We start from the raw sequence: 18087 nt of genomic DNA on the forward strand, positions 1-18087 counted from the left end.
GTAGCAATAGCAAAAAAAAAAAAAGCAACAACAGCAACAACTACTTTAAGCATTTCACAGATTCCTTGTCACTTATAGACATGTTCCTTGTCACTTGTCAATCTAGACCCCACTAGTGTAGAAAGTACATCTTTCCTAAAGTTTTGCTCATCATGAATATCATACGGTTTAATGGATTTCACCTTAAGTCCTAGAAATAAAAATCTGCCATTTTGTCTCTATAAAAGAGCTTTAATTTCATTAATTGAGAATATAAAAACATTTAGAAAAATGCCCTTGGAATGCTATAGATATATACAGGTCTCTAGACCCCTTTTAGTATTCACATTCCCAGCAAAATATCAGTTCAATTTACTAAATCCAATCCCTAAATACCAGGTTTGACTATATTACTCAAGTGCTCAATAAATAATAGTGGTTCTATATCACCTCTAAGACTGAATACAAACTCCTCTGTTTGGCATTTAAATCCTTTCACAAGCTAGCTTCAAACTACTTCTTTCGCCTTTATTATGTGTTATTTCCTCTTTCTTTGGTCCAGCCAAACAAGGGATCTTGCTGTTCCCCACATAGACACTCTATTTCCTGTCTACATGGTCTTATGTTGGCTATCTTTAATTCCTGGCATGTATTTACCCCCTGCTCTGTCTTGACTTGTCTTTTAGAATCCCTAGATTCCTTTAAAACTCAGCTCAAGTGCAAGCTCTTACATGATGTCTTTCCTGATCTAGCTGTTAGTACATTCCCTCTAAAATGACCAAATATTTTATTGGTATTTTTCTCTATGTGTATATCTATACATCTATCTACATGCATATGGGTATACATGTTTTCTCACTCTCTAGAATGAATGCAAACACTATTTCATTTTTATCTTCTATCTTTGTATTGTCACTGTCCAGCACAATTCTAGTGCTAAATAGATTCTTAATAAGTACTTTTTGATTGATTGGGTTCAACAAATATTTATCAATGCCCATTATCTGCAGAGCACAGTGGTAGTCACTAGAGATATGGGGATTCAAATATGACATTAAAAATGGCACCTGCCAACATCAAGGCTGCAGGATTACAGAAGAGAGACAGGCTACTCAGTAATGAAGATCTAACCCGTACACAGCATGAACATCATTCAGATTAGGGAATGAGCTGTTGTCAGCACAAGGACCTAATTTAAAGAGGATGGTACATGATACAACGAGGCAGTGTGTAAAATGATCTTGCAACATATAGGAAAGACAGATACCACTGAGCTTGATCAAGTAATGTCATCATTATGTGAAATGCTATCATTTCATTTTGTTACTTAAAAAATAAATCTAGGAAAATCATGATAGTAATATAGAATTCATATATTTGCTTGGAGACAGGAGTGATTTTATTGATTCTTGGCACTCTTTCTTCTGACTGACAATTGAAGATATTCAATCCACCTAGTAAGCACTACTAGATTGGCTAGCTTCTTGAGTTGTCTTATGTAGGTCAAGGGGATGTTAAAATAGGATTTGTTTAAAGGATCCAGGACCTACCAAGATTTTATATCTTTCTTTTCTTCCTGTTACCACCTCCCCCAAACTTTAGGAAACATCTATTATTTCTGAGTACTGTCTCAGAACAAAGACTTTGTTGCCGTTAATTACCTATTTCTGATTACTTGTGAACTACACTAACTACAAATTCGTCTCTGTCTTCTACTAAAGAGAAAGGATTTCTGTAAAAATTGCAGATGAGCAAGCAATAAGATTTGTAGCATTATGCCCCAAAGCAAGAAAGCAAAGTTGACAGCAACCTTGGTACTTCCAACGCCACAGAATAATTCAGAGATGACAAAATGAACAGATAAAATAGATTTTACTCTGTCATTGTTCTATTAACAAACAATTCTTTTCAGCATATGTCTGAGCACACACAGACTTTTGTTCCCAAGCCCTTTATGTTTGTGAGTGCTTTAGTAACAAAGCAACACTGGGGGTAAATGAAGTACCACACTTTTAAAATGAGTTTTTTTCACATTATTTTCACAGACAGTTCCATGAATTATCTCTAGGGACATTTTGAAAGAGAAGACATGTTTTACTCAGGTCTACTTAACATGCAATGAAACCACATCAAGGATTCAAGTTCGGAGGCCTGAAAAACAATGAAGTGTTCACAAGCTCAGAAAGTTTGGAAAACCACTGATTTAAATAAGTCATCAAAGACTGCTATTTACAAGAAAGGGTTGCCAAAACATTAACTCATCTTCCCTTGTATTTCTCCAGCAAGATCTCATTTAAGCTCAATACTGATTTAATTAAGTTAATTACATTATTTTAATATCCCTAAGGTAGGTAGTTATTGTTTTCCTCATTTTGTAAATGGGATTAAAACAGATTAGAGCAAGTGAAGGATTAAAGGTTTCTGTGTACAAACTCCACAAATAAAAGATGCAATTCCCCTGAAAGGCTGCATCTACTCCCCAAGAGAGTCTAGATTTATTATGTACAATCAGAAAAAGTGGGTAAAGTGATAAGCTGCAGCTTCAATATTGCTAAATATGTAAAATTGAAACCACTTGGATGAATACTCATGTCACATTCACATTTGATAGCTTTTGGAAAATTGTTTTGTAAATCAAGAACTTTCTAGTTTATGCTAACTTTGCTTCTGGTGTATGCTGTGCACTCCAAATGGCTCTTTTCCTTTCTTTTCTCTTTCCCTTTCTTTTTTTCTGGCCAAGCAGAGTACAGCTCTTCAAAAGGAAATAAATTATGACTTTGTGAATAGTATGGAAAAGACTGGCCCTAGGCATGGGAAACCTACAGTAGAAAGTATAGGCATACACTTAACTATTCTGAGTTGTCCATTAAGAATGGTAATTAATAGCTTTGAAAATAAATGCTTGGAAACATAGGAAAAAAAACAAAATTAAACTTTTGAAAAAAATCCATTAAATGGTATTGAATTTCACTTATTGGCTAGTAAGTAGTAATTTAGAATAATATACATAACAGAATCAAAACATCCATTTTGGCATAATTTCAAGCTAATATAATCTCATCATTATAATCAATGAGTTCAGTTATCCTCCAATGCCTTTTTATGAACTAATTCAATCCTTGCCCATTAGAGCTCTTAGAAATAACTGTCAGGGCAGCTAGGTGGTGCAGTGGATAGAGCACTGGCCCTGAAGTCAGGAGGACCTGAGTTCAAATCCAGCCTCAGACTAAATACTTGACGCTTACTAGCTGTGTGACCCTGGGCAAGTCACTTAACCCCAATTGCCAAAAAGAAAAAAACCAAAAAAAAAAAACCTCTTAGGAAGATAAAGAAAACTAGAAAGCAATATTCCTAATAAATACCTATTCAAGAAAATTAAATAAAATAGCAAAGAGGCTATAGCAACATATGAAAAGATTATAACTGGATGGATTTATTCTAAGCATTCAGCATTTATTCCATATATATGAACATAACAGAATATTAAAAAGATGATAAAATTCAAATAAAAATCACAGAAAATCCTTTGACAAAATATAAGACTCATTTGTTAATGACATTAAAAAGCATAAGAATAAACAGACTCTTAGTATGCTAAATAAGACATATCTAAAACCAAGAGCTGGTATTACCTAAAATGCATAAATGACTACATGCCTTTTCAAGAAGATCAGGGGTAAAGCAAGGGTGTCCATTATCATCACTCTTTTTTGATCTAGCACTATACTAGCACTGAATCAGTGCTAGAAAAGCTAGCAATAGTAATAAGACAAGAAAAAGAAATGAAGGGCATGATTGTAGTCAGAGAGGAAATAAAATCATTGCTATTTGTAGATTATAGATAGAGAATTCTGGAGAGTCAACTAAATTTAATTGAAACAGTATTTCCAGCAAAGTTGAAGGGTATACAAATTCACAAAATCATATACTTGAAGGTATATTACCAGCAAAACTCCTTAGGAAGAATTAGAAAAATAAAATTCATTTAAAATAATTAGAAAATTCTGTGAAAAAAATATTTGGGAGTCTACTTGCCAAGACACAAATAAGAACTATGAATATAGCCATAAAATATTCTTTCTAGAAATAAAGACAAACTTAGATCATTGGAGAGATAGTAATTGCTCATTTTTAGACTGTGCTAATATAATAAAATAATATTTCCTAAATTAACTTACATATTCAATGATATGCTCATTAAATTACAAAATTATTACTTTATAAAAATGAGAAAAAATTCACATGGGATAACAAAAGTTTAAAGGAATACTTTTTTTTTAAAATGGGAAAGAAGGAAGTTTAGGATTACTAGATCTCAGACTATACTACTAAGCATTAATCATCAAAATTATTTAATGCTTGTTTTAAAATAAAAAAGTTATCAACAGAACAGATTAGGTATACAACATACAGAAGTAACATAGTAGCATAGTGTTTAATGAACCCAAGAACTCTAACTACTAAGATAAAGATTTACTATTAAACAAAATCTTCTGGGAAAACTGGCTATTAATGTGGCAGAAATTAGGTGTAGAACAACATTCATACCATAATAGGCTCCAAATGAATACATGAATGAATATAAAGGATCATATAAACAAATCAGAGCAGCAGGGATAGAAAGGATCACAAGAGATAAAACAGATTAATCATATAAAAAAGTTTTTGCATGAAAAAAATCAATAGTTAAAATTATTTTTTAAATTAAAATGTGTTTTTTTAATGAAAATCTACCTTTTCTCTCATCCATACCCCCCTTGAGAAAGCAAGAAAAACAAAACCCATTACAAATGTGTATAATTTTTTTTAAATTCACATTTTATTGATGTCCAAAAGAATTTTCTCAGTCTTCAACCCGAGTCTATCACCTTTCTAAAACGAGGTAAGTAGTATGTTTTATTATGAGTCCTCTAGAATTGGGGCTGGTCATTGCATTAATTAGTGCTTCTAAGTCTTTCAAAGTTGCTAGCTGTGACAATTTTGTTGCTATTTTATAGTTTTCCTGCATCTCTTCACTTCGCTTTGCATCAGTTCATATAATTCTTACCAGGTTTTTCTGAAAACATCTCTTTAATTATTTCTTATAGCACAATAGAATTCCATCATATTCATATACCATAACATGTCAATCCATTTCTTCATTGATGGGCACTGCTCTCAAATTCAAATTCTTTGCCACTGCCAAAACAGCTCCTATAAACATCTTTGTATATATGGGTCCTTTTCCTCTTTCATTGATCTCTTTTAGATGCAGACATAGTAGTTACATCACTGGGTCAAAAGGTATGCAAAGTTTTATTGCTTTGATGACATTGTTCCAAATTGCTTTCCAGATGGCTAGACCAATTCACAGCTCTACCAACAATGCATTAGTATATCTTTTTCTCCATAGCCTTTGCAGAATTTGTCTTTTAGCTTTATCAATCCAATAAGTATGAGATGGAACCTCAAGGTTGTTTAAATTTGCATTCTTTTAATTATTAGTGATCTTGTGTATTTTTTTCACGTGGCTTGGGTTTCTTTCCTTGAAAATGGCTTATTCATATTCCCTGACTACTTATCAATTGGAGAGTGTTTCTTATTTTTCTAAATTTGAATCAGTTCTCTATATATCTTAGAAATAAGACCTTTATCAGAGAAACTTACTGCAAAGATTTTTTTTTAACCATTTACCTGCTTCTCTTCTGATTTCAACAGCACTGGTTTTGATTGTGTAAAAACTTAACTTTTTTGGAATCAAAATTGTCCATTTTACCTCTTGTGATCTTCTCTATCTCTTGTTTGATCAAGAACTCTTCTCCTATCCATATGTCTGATAGGTAATTTTTTCCTTGCTCTGCTGATTTATGATATCCCCCTTTATATCTAAGTCCTATACCTATCTAAACTTTATCTTGATATACATTGTGACATATTAGCCTATGTCTATTTTTAGCGAAACTGTTTTAGCAAAACAATTCCCGGTGGATTTTGTTGACTGAGTTCTTGCCCCAGTTGTAGAGTCTTTGGATATACTAAACACTAGGCTACCAGCTTACTTGCTTTTGTTTATTACATACCTAATCTATTCCACTGATCCACCTCTCTATTACTTAACCAGCACCAAATTGTTTTGATAATTACAGCTTTGTAGTATAGTTTGGTACTGTTAGGCTCCCTTCCTTCCCACCTTTTTTTCACTGATTTCCTTGATATTCTTGACCTCTTGTTCCTCCAGATGAATTCTATCATTATTTGTTCTTGCTCTATAAAGTAATCTTTTGGTAAATCAATTTTAATGTCAGATAATGAGTAAATTAATTTAAGTAGGATAGTCATTTTTATTATATTGGCATGAGCAATTAATTATATTAGCTTGAGCAATTATGAGCAATGAGCATAAGCAATCGATATTTCTCTTATTATTTAAATCTGCCTTTATTTGTATAAAGAGTGCTTTATAATTGTGTTCATATAGTTCCTGCATATATCTTGGGAGATAAATCCCAAGTATTTTATATTTTCTGTAGTTATTTTATTTTATTTTTTTTAGAGTTGGAAGGAAGATATCATGATACCCATTTATTCAAGCATGGAGTGGAAAGAACACTAGACTTGGAGTCAACAGTCTGAGTTGGAGTCTTTGCTCAATTGATAACTATCTATGCCAAATTAGACATGGTTATGTTGCCTCTCTGAGATTTAGCTTCTCCTTCTGTAAAATAAAAGGGTTGGATTTTAAATTTTATGATCTGTGATCTGGTCAGACCCTTTCTGTAGTTATTTTAAACAGAATTTTTCTTTCTATCTTTTCCTGCTGGACTTTGTTGGTAAAATAAAAAAAAATACTGATAATTTATGTGGGTTTATTTTATATTGTGCAACTTTGTTAAAGTTGTCAATTGTTTCCATTAGCTTTTCAACTGACTTTCCAGAATTCTCTAAGTAAATCATCATATATATTGCCCACCAAAAAGCGGCAATTTTATTTCCTCTTTATCTATGCTTATTTCCTCAATTATTTTTTCTTGTCTTATTGCTATAGCTAGCATTTCTGACACTATATTGAATAGTAAAGAGTGATAAAGGAAATACCTTATCCTACTGGAAAGGCCTTTCAATAGTTTACCCTAATTACAGGTAATACTTGCTCTTGGTTTTATATATGTATGTAATCTCCTTGCTAATATTTTATTTCACATTTTTGTATCAATGTTCATTAGAGATACCAGTCTATCATTTTCTTTCTCTGTTTTGAGTCTTCCTGGTTTGTGATATTTGTATCACATAAGGAATGTGATAGGACCTCTTCTTTTCTTATTTTTTTTCAAGTAGTTTGTATAATATTAAAATTAATTGTCCTTTAAAAGTTTGATAGAATTCACATGTAAATTGATCTATTCCTGTGTTCATTTATGGCTTGTTCAATTTCTTTTTCTGAGATTGGCTTATTTAAGTCTTCTATTTTTTGTTCTGTTAATATGGTCATTTTATAATTTTATAAATATCCATTTCATTTCAATTGTCAGTTTTGTTAGAATGGGATTAGGAGAAATACTTCCTAATAATTTATTTTATTTATTTTCATTAGTTATGAATTAATCTTTTTCACTTTTGATTCTGATTTTAAAATCCTGTTGAAGTTTATTGGTTTTTTTTAATTAGCTTCTAGTCTTCTCTGTTATTTCAATAAGATTTTTTAGTTTTGCTTTAATTTTTTTAATCTTTCCTTTAATTTTCAGGATTTCTATCTTGGTGTTTAATAGAGGGCTTTTAATTATTTGGGTTTTCTAGTTCTTGTTTTTTTTTAATTATTTTCATGCGTAAGTCACTGATGTTTTCTTTCTTACTTTTATTACTAAAAGTGTTTATAGATATAAATTTTCCCATAAGTACTGTTGCCTCATTGTTACCTTTATCTTAAGTAAAATTATCTTTGCTCTGTCTTTCAGGTAGAATTAGGAAGGAAAGAGTTAAATGGAACAAAAAATTCTTTGCATCAAGTTTCTCTGAGAAAGATCTGACATCCAAGATATACAGGAAATTGATTAAAATACATAAGAAATTCCCCAATAAATAAGAGGTCAAAGAATATGAGCAGGTGGTTCTCAAAAGAAGAAATACAAATTATTAACAACCCTATGAAAAGTGTTTAAAGTTTCTTAAAAGAAGAAAAATGAAAACAACTATAAGGTTCTATCTCACACCCTTAACATTGGAGAAGAAGGGGGAGGAGGAGGAGGAGGAGGAGGAAGAGGAGGAAACAGGTACATAAATGTATTGTTTATAAAGCTGTGAATTGGTGTTTTCATTATGGAAAGCAACCTGTAACTATACTCCAAAAGTCAATAAATTCAAACCCATGGATACCACTATTAGACACATGCCCCAAAGAAATCAAAGAAAAAGGAAAAATACTCACATGTACAAATATATTCATAGAAGCTCTTTTGATTTTGTCAAGAACTGAAAATTAAGGAATTGCCCATCATATGGGGAGTGTCTGGACAGATTAAAATAGATTAATATAATAGAATATTATATTGCATCATGAGAAATGGTGAAAGAATAGATTCAGAGAAACCTAGGGAATCTTATCAATTAATGTACAATGAAATGAGTAGAACCAAACAATGACTAAAACAACGTAAAGAAGCAAAATTTTGAAAAGTTTAAGTGATATGATCAATGCAATAACCAAACATGATTCCAGAGGGCTACTGATAAATTAGAGGTGACACGCAGAATGAGACATAACACTTTTCAGACACTACTGACGTGTAGATTCATTTTGTCTGATTATGTTTATTTTTTATAAGAGAAGACTTTTTTGGGGTGGGAGTGAGGAGTAGATATGTTATATATCTATATATAGCTACAGATGCATGTATTATATGTTATAAAGGGAGAGGAGGTGAGTAATGATGCAAAAAAAGAAAAGGAAAAGAGTATTAATGAAACGTTTAAAATTCACAGAAGAGAACAAAAGGACATTCAAGTGATCAGGACAGTTTTGAAACTAATATGTTGAATTTGTTAATTACTTTAAAAAACAAATCTCTTGATATATGGTTTGTACAAGTATGCTTGAAGATTTAAATTAGAATCTCCAAGCTGGTGGAGGACTATAATGTCAATATGCTTAGAAAACCTTTCAGCCTGAAACACTCTACTTTTTAACTTTGCTTTACTTTTACTCCTTGTTCAGAAGTTTCTATGATTTGATAATAATAATAAATACTCACAGGATTAAGGTGCAAGGTGCTTTATATACATTACAAAGGACACACTCCAGAAAACACGCATACATGCACACACAAATTATGGACTTTTAAGAAACTGACAGAGATGATAATCCTGAAGAAGACGGAGTTGAGAGGAAGTAATTGCTCTCATGGAGAAGTCAGGAAACCTGGGCTAAAATTTCAGCTCTGACACTAGCTACATAACCATGGGAAAAGTACTTAGCCTTAATCTCTGAGCCTTAATTTTTTCACACTATGTACCTCACATGGGGAGTTGTGAAGAAAGTACTTTGTAACACTGACAATGCTACAGAAATGTGAGCTGTTACTATTTTTTCTTTGCCAGACTGTGTACTCCTCCCGTTTCATCAGGTTAGTTGTTTTGTTCCTGAGTATTCCTGACCAAGTGAAAATCAATCCAATAAAATATATTTAGGTTCTACCACATGCAAGTACTGTGCTAGGTCTTGGGTATATCAATAAACAAACAAACAAAAAAGAGTGAATGAATGAATAAATAAAATGATATCCCCTGTTCTCAAGGAACTTGCAGTCTAGAAATAAACCACTCCATATAACTAAGATAATAATAAGATAAATAAGATAAGATAAACTCTACATTTGAGACAAGTTGCTGTTCCCCTTACATGATATTTCACCTCCTGTTTCCATGCCTCTCCTGTCTCCATCCCTAATGCTTCCTCCTCATTTCTCCCCTGTAGCCTCCCAAAGTTCTTTCAAAGCTCAGCTCAAATGTCACCTCCTACAGGAAGCCTAATTTGATTCTGTTCAGATGCAAGAAAGTAACTTGGAAATTAATTTGTATCTGTCTTTTATTTAATTTTCTGTGTTTCTGTCATTTTGCCCCCCCTCCCTAACCCTAACCCTAACCTCTTTTAAAGTATCAAGATTTTCAAGGGCTAGATGACCCAGCGGATAGAGCACTGGCTCTGGAGTCAGGAGGACTTGAGTTCAAATCTGACCTCAGACACTTCATACTTACTAGCTGTGTGACCCTGGGCAAAGTACTTAACCCCATTGCCTATCCAAAAAAAAAAAGTATCAAGACTTTTATGGTGGTTGTTGTGATCTATAAATCTTCAGCACCTAACAGAGTACCTGGAACACAGGAAGCACTTAATAAATCCTGTTGAATGAGATATATTCACAAGCAACTAGAAAATGGAAGATTCAAAGAACAAGGAACCATTTCTGGATGGGACAATCAGGAATGGTGAATGTTGTGGTGGTAACTGAAGTTGGCCTTGAAGGGAAAGGATGCCAACAGGTAGAGAAGAGGAAGAGACAGAATATGGATGAATGAGTCAGAGAAATAATGAGTAATTAAGTAATAAGCTCCTGACTAGTTTCTATCTTCAATTATAGTATAACAGATTTAGAGTTAAAGGAGATTTTAGAAGTTATCTAGCTCAATCTCTTCATTTTATAGATGAGAAAACTGAGACCCAGAGAGATTCAGTGACTTAAGGTCATAGTAGTAAGTGTTAAACTAAGAATTTAAATTTGCAGTACTATGTTTAGACAAAACAGTCTTTACCCTCATGGAGCTCATAGTCCAATAGAGGGACAAGACACAAATATATACAGTTGTAATTAACACTAATGCGTGATTTTTGAAAGAGGTGGGAGGGGGGAGTTGGATGGGTGTCAGAGCTGTGATTTCACTGGTACGTGGAATGCCCACTGACAGAATTCACCTCTTCCAGCGCAGGTCAGCGCATGCTCTGCAATTTATAATCTTAAAAAGTTGCCAAGAACACAGAGAGATTGAGAGGCTTGATCAATCACTTAGTCAGCATGTATAAACAGTGGGACTTGAACCCAGGCCTTCCTGGCTTCCAGACTAACTTTCTATCTCTATTCTCAAGGCTTCACTACAGACTTCCTCTACTGTGGCCCAGAAAACCCTTCATTTTGGAAACTCACTTCATATTCCAAGTACCCTCTGCCCCAGCAGCCTCTCCCTTTGATTGGATGGTTCTTCCCAGAACTTTCATTTAAGGAGGGCTCTCAGATAAGCTGTGTTTCATTCTTTTACAGGCTGTACTCTGAACCATCTCTGTCATTACCTTGCCGGGCACCTTCATCCCCCTCCCCCTCTTCAGCTTCCTTCTTAATGTGTGGTCTTCCTGCACTAGAATTGGCAGCATAGTGCACAAAGCACTGGGTTTGGAGTTAGGAAGACCTGAATTCAAATCCAGCCTCAGACACTTAACAACTCTCGTGTAATCCTGGGCAAGTTCCTCTATTTGTCTCAATTTCCTTATCTGCAAAATGAGTATAATAATAGCACCTACCTCCCAGGACAGTTCTGAGAATCAAATGAGATAATAATTGAAAGCACTTAGCACAGTGCCTGGCGTGTAGCAAGCGCTATATAAGTTATAATTATTAATAATAAGAATTATTATTAAGTAATCTCCTTGAAGGCAAAGACTAGCTTCCCTTTTGCTTGCATGTATAATATTCCCAGTGCTTTGCACAAATGCTTGTTGACTGACTACCCATTATGCCTTGCTGCCTCTCCAAAATGGAACTTGTTATCTACCCACCCCAACTTCCAAACTTCTCCGTTTCTGTTGAGTACATCACCATCCTTCCAGTGACCTAGGTTCACAATCTTATAATCATCCTTCACTCTTCCTTTCCTGTACTTCCTAGAGTGCATCAATGGCCAAGATGTGTGGATACTACCTCTTTAACATCTCTTGAACCACCCCCCTTCTGTCCACTCACCTGGCCACTCCCCTATCACAGGCCTTTATCTCCTCTCATTAGATTATTACAATGGCTTCCAAATTGGAATTCTAGCTTCCAGTCTCCCTCCTTTCCAATACTAACCTTTACATAGATGTCAAAATAATCTTCTTAAAACAAAAATCTGATTGTATCACTATTTTACTCAAAAGTCTTCATGCAGTTCCCTGCGCCTCCAGGATAGAATACAAATTCTTCAGTTTGGGATCATTATAGAGTATTTGAGACAAATTTTTTTTAAATTTATTAAAAATTTATTTATTTAAGGGGCAGCTAGATGGTTCAGTGGATAGAGTAAGGGCCTGGAGTCAGGAAGACTCATCTTCCTAAGTTCAAATCCTGCCTCAGACACTTACTAGCTATGTGACCCTGGGCAAGTCACTTAATCCTGTTTGCCTCTGTTTCCTTATCGATAAAATGAGCTGGAGAAGAAAATGGCAAACCTCTTCAGTATCTCTATACCAAGAAAACATCAAAAAGTCAACAAAAGAGTCTGAAAAAACTGAAAAACATCTGATCTTGATCACTTATTTAACCTTTGTACAAAAATGTTATGAATAGGTCACATTGCCCTGTGCTATCTTCATATTTTTTCTTCTTGCCAACATCCTAGAAATAGTGTTTAGCTATATTACAACAACGATGCCTCCACGATGCCACTCATAATGCATTTCTGGGCTAAAAGTGAACACTGAAGAAATATGATCGCTAGTAAGATTTTAAATATACAGCTGAAAATTGGTATTATCAGCTGAGCATTTGGATTCATTAGAATTTGCTTAAGCAAGATCTAGTTTCCACAGAAATCTCGGGAAAGACCTCAGAGGCTCTTTATGTTAGCATTACCATATATACTACTTTGCCGAGGACTTAAAGAACTTCTCGTGTTTTAGGCTAATTTTAAATGAGAGGCAGCATTACAAAATGGGTAGTGAGCTAGGTTTGGAGCCAGGAAGATGTGAGTACAAGTCCTGTCTCTGATACACACTGGCGTGTAACGCTGGGCAGGTCGTTTAACCTTCAGTGGTTGTTCAGTCCTGTCTGACTACATGCCCTGGTACACCAACATAGTCCATGGGGTTTTCTTGGCCCAGATACTGGAGTGGGTTGCCAGTTCCTTCTCCAGCTCATTTTACAGATGAGGACACTGAGGCAGAGTGAAGTGACTTGCTCAGGGTCACACAGCTAACAAGTGTCTGAGTTTGGATTTGAATCCAGGTATTCCTGGCTCTAAGCCGAGTGCTCTGTCCATGGAATCACTGAGCTGCTTCCTAAAGTCTCAGCGCCCCTGAGGAGCTCTTGTAGCCCACAGTTTGCAGAAGAGTTTTCCTGTTTATTTTGGGACAGGGGAGTTTTTTCCATCTGGGCTCTCTGTATCAATGAAATCATAGGTACAAAACATAAAAACTCTAAAATGACAACTCGTTAGGGAAATGAAAAGGCCAAGGAGCCTTCTATTTACCAAACAATAGAGATGCGTTTTTACAGGAGGGAATGATGAGTTCCGATGAATAATTTAAATAAAATCTGCTGGTTTTACTCTACAAACTCTCTTTGTTAACCTAGACTCAGAAAATTCTGTGATAGCTGTATTAGCTCCTACTAAAATAAAAATTCACGGCCAGGCTCAGTAAGAACACTTCAGGGTTTCAAGGTAAGCAGGATTGCGGTTGTTATTCAATATATCTAATCAAATTTGGGGGTATTTGGGGGGGGGGTCATGGACCCTTTTGGCAGTCTGGTGAAGCCTATGGACCTCTCCTCAGGATATGCTTTTTCTAAATGCATAAGGTAAAATATATGATTATGAAGTAAACCAATTATATTGAAATAGAATCATCAAAATATTTTTAAAAGTAGTTCAGGAATCCTAGGTTAGGAGCCTCTGACCTAGAGAGATCACTGGATTGTGGATTTGAAACTAGAAATGACCTTCGATGTCATCTAATAAAATACTTTTATTTTATAAATGAGGAAACTGAGGCCCAGAAAGGTTCACACGGCTGACAGAGTCAAGATTTGAACTCAGGCTTTCTGACTGCAAATCCAGTGTACCTTCTGGGGCATATTGTAGAAGGCAGATATTTATGATAGTCCAGGGCTTTTAGGTGGTAAAATAGTACAGAAATGTTTCAAGTACTTGGAAATGATCCCATACCCTTTACATAACAATAATCCCCACTGAATAATGCATGACTAAACGTTGTGAGGACCTGGAAAGGTGTTTGCCAGACATACGGAAGTCCTAAAGAAGGAAAATTATTCCAGGCTGATCCTTTCTGGTCATACAGTTTTAAGCTTTTCAAGGGCTTTATCAGAATATGTGCACAGGTAAAGAACATTGGAACACAGAGAAGGAAAAATGTTTTTGTTTATGATAAAGGGAAAGATGCTGACACCTCTAATGATAAGGAATAGGTTTTTTGGCTTTTATTGGGCAGAAAATAGTTTTCTCATGATTACTTGGTATAGGTGAAGATGACTACCTATAATTAACATTTTTAATGCAGGCAAGTATGATAATCTCCATCAGCTCCATACTGTATTGTCACTTAAATTCTAAACTCAAAAGGGAGAATAAGAAGGAAATTCTAAAGTCGCCAGCCTGGGGCAAGTGAAAAATAAGAGGCCAATCTCTAGATCTAGTAAGATCCTAAGATGAAGTAAATATTGTTTTGGAATTCAGAAGAGAGGCTGGGACTGGAAAGCCTTCAATATGAATGCATCCTGTTGGTACAAAATTACTTCAGCAAAAACAAAACAAAACAAAGAAAAAAAACCAAAGAAAACCCCCAAACATTTTGAAAAAAAGAAGTAAGCAAAACATTTAACTATAGAAACTCCAAATAAACAAAAACAAAAACAAAAAGAAAACCATGAAGGTATCCTAAGGGGATATGGGAATAAAAACTGAACTGGCACTTTCATGCCCCTTGGCATACCTGCATGACATTATGGAAGAGTGAATAGAAATATAAATCCAATGCTCCATGTTCTTTTTTGAAGGCCAATGATATGATGATATGGATAAAAAGCAAGAAAGAAGTCTCCCTCTTCACTCCTTCCAATTCTTTTTTGCTAATGGATTTCTTGAGGGGAAGAAGAATAGTTTCTGATGGGTGATTGCTTCATACCTAGGTCCCAACCAATTTTAGGATTCTGCAACTAGAATAATATATGGGTATAGAATTCCAATATGGAGCTTAGATTCAGGTTAGGTTCTACCATTTTGGAGTCACATGCCCAGGATCTCTGTGGTTGTAGCTATCAAAGAATCTCATATGATCTTAGCATTCAAGAGATATCTTGTTGGAAGAGAGTCTTTAAGATTAGTTAGATGAGTTAGATGCCCCCTTCCCCCTACATAGGTATGCACATGGCAGAGAATCAAGAATGGACACCAGAGAAGCATGAAAACATGGCTGGCCTGGGTACTTTCCTTAAAATGAAGGTTCTGGGAGAAATCAACTTATTAGAAGGAAGGGGGCTGCTGGGGCAGAGTGTACCTCCAGTGTAAGAAGGCCAGGGGCAGAATGAATTTCCCGGGTAAGGAGGCTGCTGTGCATGGTAAAAAAAAAAATCTGGGGAGTCAGGATATATCCTTGGGAAGAATGAGTTTAAAGATGTGGTCTTCCATGGAAAATTATTTGGAAAATTCTACTTATTGCCCTTCTATATTTTAATCAAGGATGCCCTCAATGTGTGTACAGGTGGCAGAATCAGAATCTAAGAGTTGGAAGAGACCTTAGAGGTTGCCTCATTGAACTTACACCTGAGCAAGAATCCCTTCTGCATCTTAGCCAATAAGTAGTTTCCAGCCTTTAATGAAGACTTCTAGGGAAGTAGAAACTACTATCTACTGAGGCAGCTCATTTCACTTTGACATATTTCTGATTGTTCATAAGCATTTTCAAACAATTAGCTGAGATGTGCTTATCTGTAAGTTCCACTGACTGCTCCCATATCACCCACATGGGGCCAGGCAGAACAAATCTAATCCCTATTCATACATAAGCCCTTCAAATTAAATTCCCCCATCACCACAGAAGTATGGTCTTCTTCAGAGAAAATGTATACAATTTTTTTCATATAGTTCCATATCATGGTCCTGCTCTACCCTCCACCTCCAAGTTGGGACTCCAGTGTCTGCTTTGCATACCTGGGCTTCTGACTGGTGAGATTTCACCATTTATATAGTCCAACCCAGACAGCCAATCCTGCTCTTCCCCAGTCATCTTTGTGTCTTACAACTGAGCACTCTTAACCCCGCCATCCACAGTAAGCTCTGAAAACAATAATGAAATCAACATTAACGTTCTTGGAAAAGTCATGCCAATCAATTGTTCTATGACTCAGTTTACTATCCCTGTGATTTCCCCAACTGAAATAACCCTCCCAGGTCATCACTCCCCTAGAATGTAAGTTTCATGATTGCAGGAAGTATCTTGCTTTTTGTATTCCCAGCACTTCTTGCCTGGTACAGAGTAAGCATTTAATACAAGTTTTTTCATTTGTTTAATTTATTAATTCTTTATCATCTTTCTGAACTACATCCAGTTTTTCACTGTCCTTCCAGAAATGTGGCACTAAGAAGTGAATGCAAAACTTATTATGTGGTCTAAGACCATCTCACACCTCATTTGGGACACTGTCTCTCCTAATATTCCCTAACATAGTATGAGCTTTTTTTTTCTTTTGGTGGCCATATCATGCTTTATTATATTGAGTTTGCAGTAAATTAAACTCCCTCAGACCATTTTCAGATGAGTTAGTATCTATTCACATCTCCTCCATCTGTACTCAAGAAATGAAAGCAAGGCAAAACAGGAATAGCCCAAAATAGCTACTACTTTATATCCATGTATTGATAAAAAAAAAATGACAAAAAAGGTGTCAATCTAGCATGTTGGGTGGGGCCTCTTTGGAGGATTAATGGGAGAAAAAAACCAAGATATTAACAGGATAAGCAGGTCTGGTTCAAACCACTGTGGGAAGCACCCCCATTGATTAGATCACAGACGCATGTAACTACTCCAGTGAGGTCCAGGAAAAGAGAAGGGAGATGGGTAACAAAGAGTGGAGAAACTATAAGACGATATGATGGAGGGAAATGCATAATTAACAGTCATATTCATGAATGTAAATGCACATAAAACTGAAGAGGATAGCAGAATGGATTAGAAAGTAGAATCTAACAATATGTTGTTTATAAGAAACACATTTAAGGCATAAAAACTCATCCACAGTTCAAATTAGGGGCTGAAATAGAATTTGTTATACTGATTTATATATGTTTCTCCCCCTTTAGAATGCAAGCTCCTTTAGGGCATTTTTTTCACTGAATAAATTTTTCATTATATTCCTAATGCTTACCACAATGGCTAGCAGCCAGGAGGTACTTAATAAATGCTAACTGGCTGATTATTCAGATAACTCTAAAAAGCAGGAATAGCAACCAATCAACAAATATTTATTAAGTATATGATTATTTATTTTATCCAAAAAGGGAAGATAGCTGCCCAGTTTTTAGAACAAATATATGATTCAAATATATAGGTTTTTTAAAGTCCTTTTCATAACAATAAGTTTATTGTGGATTGTCAATTGCATGAAATAAATCTTTTTTTCTTTTTAAAAATATTGACTAAGCACCTACTATGTGCTAACTGCTAGTAATAGCAGTAAAATAAATGAAACAATCGTTACAAGGAGCTCACTTTCTAAACATGATCTCAGACAAGACAGCATTAAAAATAGAGATAGCTTATCTATAGCCATATGAAAAAATGCTCTAACTCACTATTTTTTTTTAGGCACTTGGGGGTTAAGTGACTTGTCCAGGGTCACACAGCTAATAAGTGTCAAGTGTTTAGTCTGAGGCCAGATTTGAACTCAGGTCCTCCTGACTTCAGGGCAGGTACTCTATCCACTGTGCCACCTAGCTGCCCCCTCTAATTCACTATTGATTGGAGAAATGCAAATTAAAACAATTCTGAGATACTATCTCATACCTGTTAGATTGGTTAATAGGACAGAAAAGGAAAATGACAAATGGTGGAGGGGGGTGTGGGAAAAATGAGACATTAATGCACTGTTAGTGGAGTAG

At 35.1% G+C, this 18087-nt stretch overlaps 1 protein-coding gene across 2 annotated transcripts in view; it reads right to left on the minus strand.

The window, feature by feature from the left end:
• The window catches only part of SLC22A3 (solute carrier family 22 member 3), a 120472-nt gene that overhangs the window by 65186 nt on the left and 37199 nt on the right, over positions 1–18087 (minus strand). The gene's annotated exons all lie outside the window — the stretch shown is intronic.

The sequence above is a fragment of the Phascolarctos cinereus genome, unplaced genomic scaffold, assembly GCF_003287225.1.
Source record: "Phascolarctos cinereus isolate Bilbo 61053 unplaced genomic scaffold, phaCin_HiC Scaffold_5;HRSCAF=322, whole genome shotgun sequence".
Classification (NCBI taxonomy): domain Eukaryota; kingdom Metazoa; phylum Chordata; class Mammalia; order Diprotodontia; family Phascolarctidae; genus Phascolarctos; species Phascolarctos cinereus.